The following is a 7071-nucleotide window of genomic DNA, read 5'->3' on the forward strand; positions in this document are numbered from 1 at the left end:
TCCGCGAACTCCATGCCACTCGGTAGTCTCGTTATTTTGGCTCGAAAATGACGTGCGCATGTAGGTGGCTACAACAATATTGAAATCTGCGCGAAATGATAACTGTTACCACACACGTTTGTAAACTTGGACTCAACGCAATATTGCATATGCGGGGAATTGAAATTTGGAACTTTTTCAAGAACTTGTGGGACATTTTGCTCAGTTTCTTCAAATAGAGGTTACATACAATATACTTGCACGAGTATACTGCGACGTGTGTGGCCGGCATTAGATTCGAGAAATTTTTATGATGGTATTTTTCTTCTATTTCGTGATTAATTTTAATCTCCACTTGTAAGTAATGTTCCTGGATGGGTTTATAGATACAAATCACAATGAAAGGCCAGTAGCATATAAACAGACTATGTTGATAAGACAGTAGTGGTATTTTAAGGTCAATATTTAAAAGGGTTTACTAAAGTTATTTTAGTTATACTATATTTTGATCTAATTCCATTTCTATGATGTCCAATTTGAAAGACCAATGGCAATCAAAAGCCTATTTTGCATGATTCTCTGCAGACTACTTGTTCCTATTATTACAGCATATTCGTCAATACCACTAGTGGTTCTTTTGAACTATGAATAAATTTAAATGAAACTAGTATTTTTCGGATAAACTACGCGTGATTTATTTTTGTAAAAAACTACATACTCCCGACGTTTCGCTTACTTTTCAGCAACCGTGATCACGGGCGAAAAATACTAGTTTCATTTAAATGAATAAAACTCGCGAAATTCTTAAAGCTCATTATATGAATACATTTCAAAATACTCCCCTTTCGTGAAATGCGTCAATTATGGCACTAGTTCTCAGGAGACAGGGTGTTTCTAAGCATTTTACGCACCCCAACCTTAAGGACAGCTATATTTTTCGTCGTCGTTTAATCTTATACACAAAGCCATTTTTTAAACGTTTATTCAATTAACTTAAACGCATTCTTAAATATTTAAAACTAGCAATCATTTCTAACCTTTTTCATTTATAACTATGTTTTTTTTTGTTTCCATTAAATCCTTCGGTAGTTCAGGACCCTTATGTGCTGCTTTCAAACACAGTGTCCATGTTGATGATATGAAGGAAGAGTGTCGCTATTTTTAATTATATTAAACATTAAACTTGTTTATCTAAGCGTTTTATTAAAAGCATGACTTTCATAACTTTCTAAGTTGTTACACAAAAATGTATGTTTACATTAATAAGTAGTCATTAGTCCTACTTCCATATTAAGGAGAAATAAACAATTAAATAAAATGAACAATTGAACTTATCCGTAGGTACAATTAAAAATATCACATCGATGCAAACTTGGTGTAAGCGTAGAGAATATACCTCGTTTTTCACTAAAAAGACACATTTGGTCACAATGCCTCACAAATTACCTGTCGCTGCGGCCACCGTTCGCTTTATTGTTCTCATTTGTTCTCTGACGTATTTCAATTTTTTCTAAATCGCATCATCAACGACCTATTTTTATATGTAGGTAACATGACTTAAGAGAATCTAGAGGATTGTGGTTGTAATATTTTTTTTTGACTAAGCTTTTGATTTTAATCCGAAAAAGAAAACGAAATTTTTTTTGCTCTCCAATGAAACTATAAAGTCATACGATTAGACCGCTGCATTATTCTACCAATTGTATTCCATTTTTAAAATGTTAATTTAAATTGTTAATTTAAATTAAAAAAAATCTGTTTTTATCTTTATAAGTTTTTTACTTAATAAATGACAATTCATCGTAGGATAACTCGGGTTTCTTAAATTTCATTCTTATTTTATGGTATTACTGAGAACTGTTAATGTACGTAATTTAAGATCTTTTAGACATTAGATGTTACTTCTCATGCCTCTATTTCCAGAACAAAATAAATCCTTACAATTAATTTTGTGCATTTATGCAGAATCAGATTGTGTTTAAACAATTACTATGTTGATAACGAAAGGGAATATTGCAAAAGTTGTATAAAAATATACGTAAAACTATCTCTGAAACTTGTAAAGGAAATATTGGAAAATATCAATAAACCGAATGAAGAGAACGTAGGTACTCTTTGCTAACTTCACATGGTTACTGGACGGAAATATATTGAATTGTTATTTTTAAGCTTGACTTCAACTGGACGATTTTAAAAGAAAATTAATTTTGTTATTGTTAACAATATGCCATTGTATTTATGTTTGTTTGATTAAATTACTGTTCAATCAATTCTATTGAGAGTTTATTTTATTCTACGTGATATTTAGCTGAAAATGGTTATATAGCTATTTTTTAATTTCACGTTATTTTAGAGCTTAATAAAATATAAAAAAATATTTGTCAAATGACGACATATGGACTTGTTAATATTACTTGGCTGTAATATGTCACAGATTTTTCATTATACAAAGATTTTTAAAATATTTAAATTTAAATATGTGCTCTTTTTATATAACATGAAACATTGTCATACTGAAGCCCATATGTTGTTTTCCTTTTTGTACCATTATTTAAAAATATATGCAAAATATTGACTAACCGTCTGGATGATAATATAGACGTTGTGTGGCTCCTTGTATTTGAAGTACTCTAAGTTTAAGATTGCTTTTGATGATAAAGAGGTTTGGTATGTACAAAAAAAAACTTTCTAGATATCCCCCAAAATTTAATAACGATATTCTCCGTTAATTATGTGCTTAATTATTATCAGTCTAGATTTATATTAAATATTAATTAAAATAATCCCCACTTCGAATGTATGTATCGTGAGTGTTCGTTCAAGGAATACTTAAAGTATAAATTTTCAGAATTATTATTTATTCACTACTGTATCGATAATGTTTATATCCTATAACAAATAAATAATCGAATAAAATTAATGGCAACTATCCGGAACAAGAAAAATAGTTTTGTTTGAACTGTCAAACTATTGAAATATCTCAGTAACTCTCAACATAAATACCGCATCGTTTAGATTTAGAACGACAGCAATTCATTTTAAGTCTGTTCTTTATTTAAATCTAGATCTATAGCAAGTGAGATTTACATGCATTTCTACGTGTAATGAGATTTACAACAATCGTAAAAAAAAAAAAATACATTTTATTAGATTTTCAGAAACTTAAGTTGACATTAAACAAATATAATAGTGTGTACAGCATTCAATCGAGTAATCGTACTGTAAAAATGGCTTAGGTACATCATTTTGGAAAAGCGTTGATAGTCTTTCACCTCTGAATCGATATTAATCGAACATAGCTAAGAACATCCATAAGGATATTAGAAACCCTCTCTTTTTTTTATTTGGTAAAATATCGAACAAGTTCCATCACTGTCAGTCAAATTTAACTTAAAATCGTATGTAAATTTTTCCTTTAAAAGTTTACTTAAAGTTTGAAATCATTTTGAATATTTTCAAATTTTACATACATTTGCTTAAATTCCAGTACTTTTTCTTTTTATTTTTCCAATAAGTTGTTTTTGTTTTCGACTCAACGGTTGTTTATTCACGTTGACTTTTATTATCTGTCAGCATTTAGGGACCGTGAAAAGATGTTAGACTAACGTACATAAATTATAGGAAATATTTTCCTCTCTAATCGGCTTACCGTAAAAAGAAATTTGTTTAGACAAATAAAAATACGTCAACACAGATTGAGCATTGACCGCATTTAACGGGAATCAATAATTTTTGTATCGTTTTTCTTGTGCCTTTTTTATTATTACAATAAAATACATTGAATAATTTAATCGGATAGGAAAATAGAAAAACTTTTTGTGTCGTTACAATCCTTAAGTATTATTATTGCGGGATAATATCCGAAATCATGAAATATATTGTCAAACTTTTATTAAGTCGAAGTGCCGATAGAGTTCATATATTATTTTATATGTCGGGCCAGTCGAATAATATAAAACGGAAGGCGCCAAAATGGTTATAGATTACGTTTTTTTTTTGTGAGGTTTTTTTTTTCGTGAAATGGACTCCTCGAGAAGGCACTAACAGAAAACAACAGTTCAGTTGAAACTGAGAGACAGTACATATTTGTTTCATGTTTTTAACGTAATAACAGTTAGAGTGAACTAATGTAGTATAATGTGATCACATATATAAAAAAATACTCGTTCTAAGCTCATATACAAACACACATAGTTTTTTTTTTTAAATAAAAAACTAAATATTTTCATCTGCGTAAACCTCTGTATGGAAAAATATTTTTTTTACTTTATGTTTTCCATGTTAAAGTCAGATAGAATATATTAACATATTGTCTAGTCAATGGTAAGTGAAACAAAGTTGGTTACAAGTCTTTAGCAAAACAATGCGATTTAGTTTGATGGAGATTTTTTATAATCATTGTTTTTTTCAATCACTTCTTCCACTTTCTTGACGTCAATAGTCTACTAATACTCGCGAATGTCTTAGATATTTGGTTTAAAGTAACTTCTTCTTATATCAGCTATTTTTCATTGTAAATTCCGATAAAACCAGTCTAGCTGGTTTAGATATTAGGTGGAACAAACAGACAGACAGTCATAGAATGAAAAAAATGATTTTGTATATGTGTACATCTATCTTTATTTAGTGAAAAGCGGTCTTATATTATAAAAAGACGTTCTAACTTGTATGGATGTAAATTTTAATAGTAATACGTAGTTATTGTCTTTTGACACTTATATGATAATAAAATATATTATCTTTATATATGAAATAATTATTCCGACTAGGAATTTATCATAGATTGATTAAAAACAATGGTTTCGATTTACGGCGGTAGTGTAAGTTTCTTCAATATTATTTTACTCAAATGTATTGGATATTCTTTTACCGTCTGGCCCGCAATTTAATTAAAATTTCCTCTTCCATTGTCATCTGAGACAGTAGTGAAGTATCTGAGGCAGCAATCGAGTAAGTCGTCTTTTGTTTTTAGATTTAAAGACAAAAAAATAATTCACTTCACAAGAAAATTCAGACAATATAGTTATTGTTAGTACTAAAAGTAGGAAGAGGGACGATAAGTTTCCTAGATAAATTCAATTTTTATATAATAAATCTAATTTTTTCATAATATTATTTAATATATTGAATTAAAGTGATAGAAATCTTGGTCTGGATTACACTACTCGATAATAAAAGTTTTTGTGCAAAAATATAGTTTTACTTATGTTTCCATGCAAAAGCTTCTGATATTAATGAAGTGACATCAATACGACTCAGGGCACTAATATTCATCATCATCATTATCATCAGCCTATCGGAGCCCACTGCGGATCAAAGGCCTCTTCTCACACGGAGGAGGTTAGAGCATTAATCACCACGCTTGATCAAGACGGGTTGGCAATTTCAATCTTATAATTTGAAATTATAAGACCAGGTTTCCTCACGATGTTTTCCTTCACCGTCCGTCAGTGGTGTCTAAATTCTCTTAGAAAGTACATGTCATATGTCGGGAAAGATCACAAATATTAAATAAATATAAATGATAATGTGTGAATTCTGTTGTAATGCTTATTGAAGCTTTCTTGAGGGTAGTTATAAGGCGATTGCGCCTTAATAACATGTCTTTAATGCCACAGTTGCCAAATCCCAACGATTGGTCTGTGAAGACTTGGTAAAAGGAGTCCAAAATCTTTTAAAAATTGTTCGTATATTGTGTTTGGGCACTAAGGCAACTATTATCAATTGATACTCAATGTTTACATTTTTATCTCGTTTTAGTCATTAGTACAATATGACACGAAGGTGAAATCTGTTGATATTTTCGCATAGTATAATAGATTTTATATTGCAACTTAATCCCAGGCATACAGAGAAAGTCGCTGTTTAAACTATGCCGTAGTATTTTGATCCAAAAATTCATATTTATTTTTTGTATTTGTTACCAAAATCAGCTGGTGGAAAAAAAATGTAATTTTAATTTTAAAATAGAATGTGAACCACGTTGTCCGATAACATACATATGTATGAAGGCGCTTTTAGTTAACATCCAGTACCTAGTTCCCAAAAGTGTGTTCCTCAAAGTGACCGCAGTGAAATGGTTAGTGATAATTCAGAGTTCAAATAGCCAAATTAACAACATGATTAATCGTTTGAAGTATTCTATACCTAGAACGTAATTTATACAAAACCGTATCTGAAACACGAAAATGGTAAATTATTTACAATCACAACTGAAGGTCAAAGCTGGTTAGTGCCAAAGGCTGGTGGCTGGCAAATAGTTAAGTCTTTTGAAACATAATGCGTGATATTGATTTAAGGATAAAAATAGTTCTTTTCAAAAATACTTGAGTTATTGACTAAAATGTATCTAACGTCTGAGTTTTCTCATTCCATAAAAAATTCTGCCACGCCTTTAGACGTTTATCATTTAGATCCCTTCGCCGGGAATAGTAGAGGAAATTTGTACCTGTTAATTTTTAAAAATGCATTTATCAGTGTATTGTTTTTGAATATATTAAAAATACCAAATATCAGGAACTATTGTTTCCGATTGCCAAATGTTGCTCGGGGATAGTCATTTCTTGCTTTTGACTGATGCATAGAGCAAGAATGTCAACACAATTAGGAAACTGATCTGGTTATCCGAATATGGTAGCAACAGCTTTTATAGTTCCTAATCTTAAATAGTATACTATCAAGCATTAAATAATGAGTATTTATATATGAAGAAGATAAATATAAATTTTTTTCAATGACTATATAATTCGTGGTTTAAGAAAATGCTGTTCCCATAAATTTTGTCACAAAGTTATGAAGGCCCAAGACTGAAAGATAAATAATATCTAACAGATTATATAATTATAATTATTACCATGAGAAATGAATTAATAATTAAAAAACGTATGTAAATTTTTTTACAGTTTAGAATACTTGAATGTACTTTTAAATATTTGGAGGTTATTTTCTTACATATTTCTATGAAGTTTGAATGAAAATTTATTTAAAAATATGTCGGAGAAGTTTAAACATGTAATTAATTAGGGCAAAATAGAACGAGTTTGACTGTTTGACTCGACGAACGATTATAACAAACAATTACGTTAAGTTTTA

This window comes from Danaus plexippus (genome assembly GCF_018135715.1).
Source record: "Danaus plexippus chromosome 9 unlocalized genomic scaffold, MEX_DaPlex mxdp_24, whole genome shotgun sequence".
NCBI lineage: Eukaryota > Metazoa > Arthropoda > Insecta > Lepidoptera > Nymphalidae > Danaus > Danaus plexippus.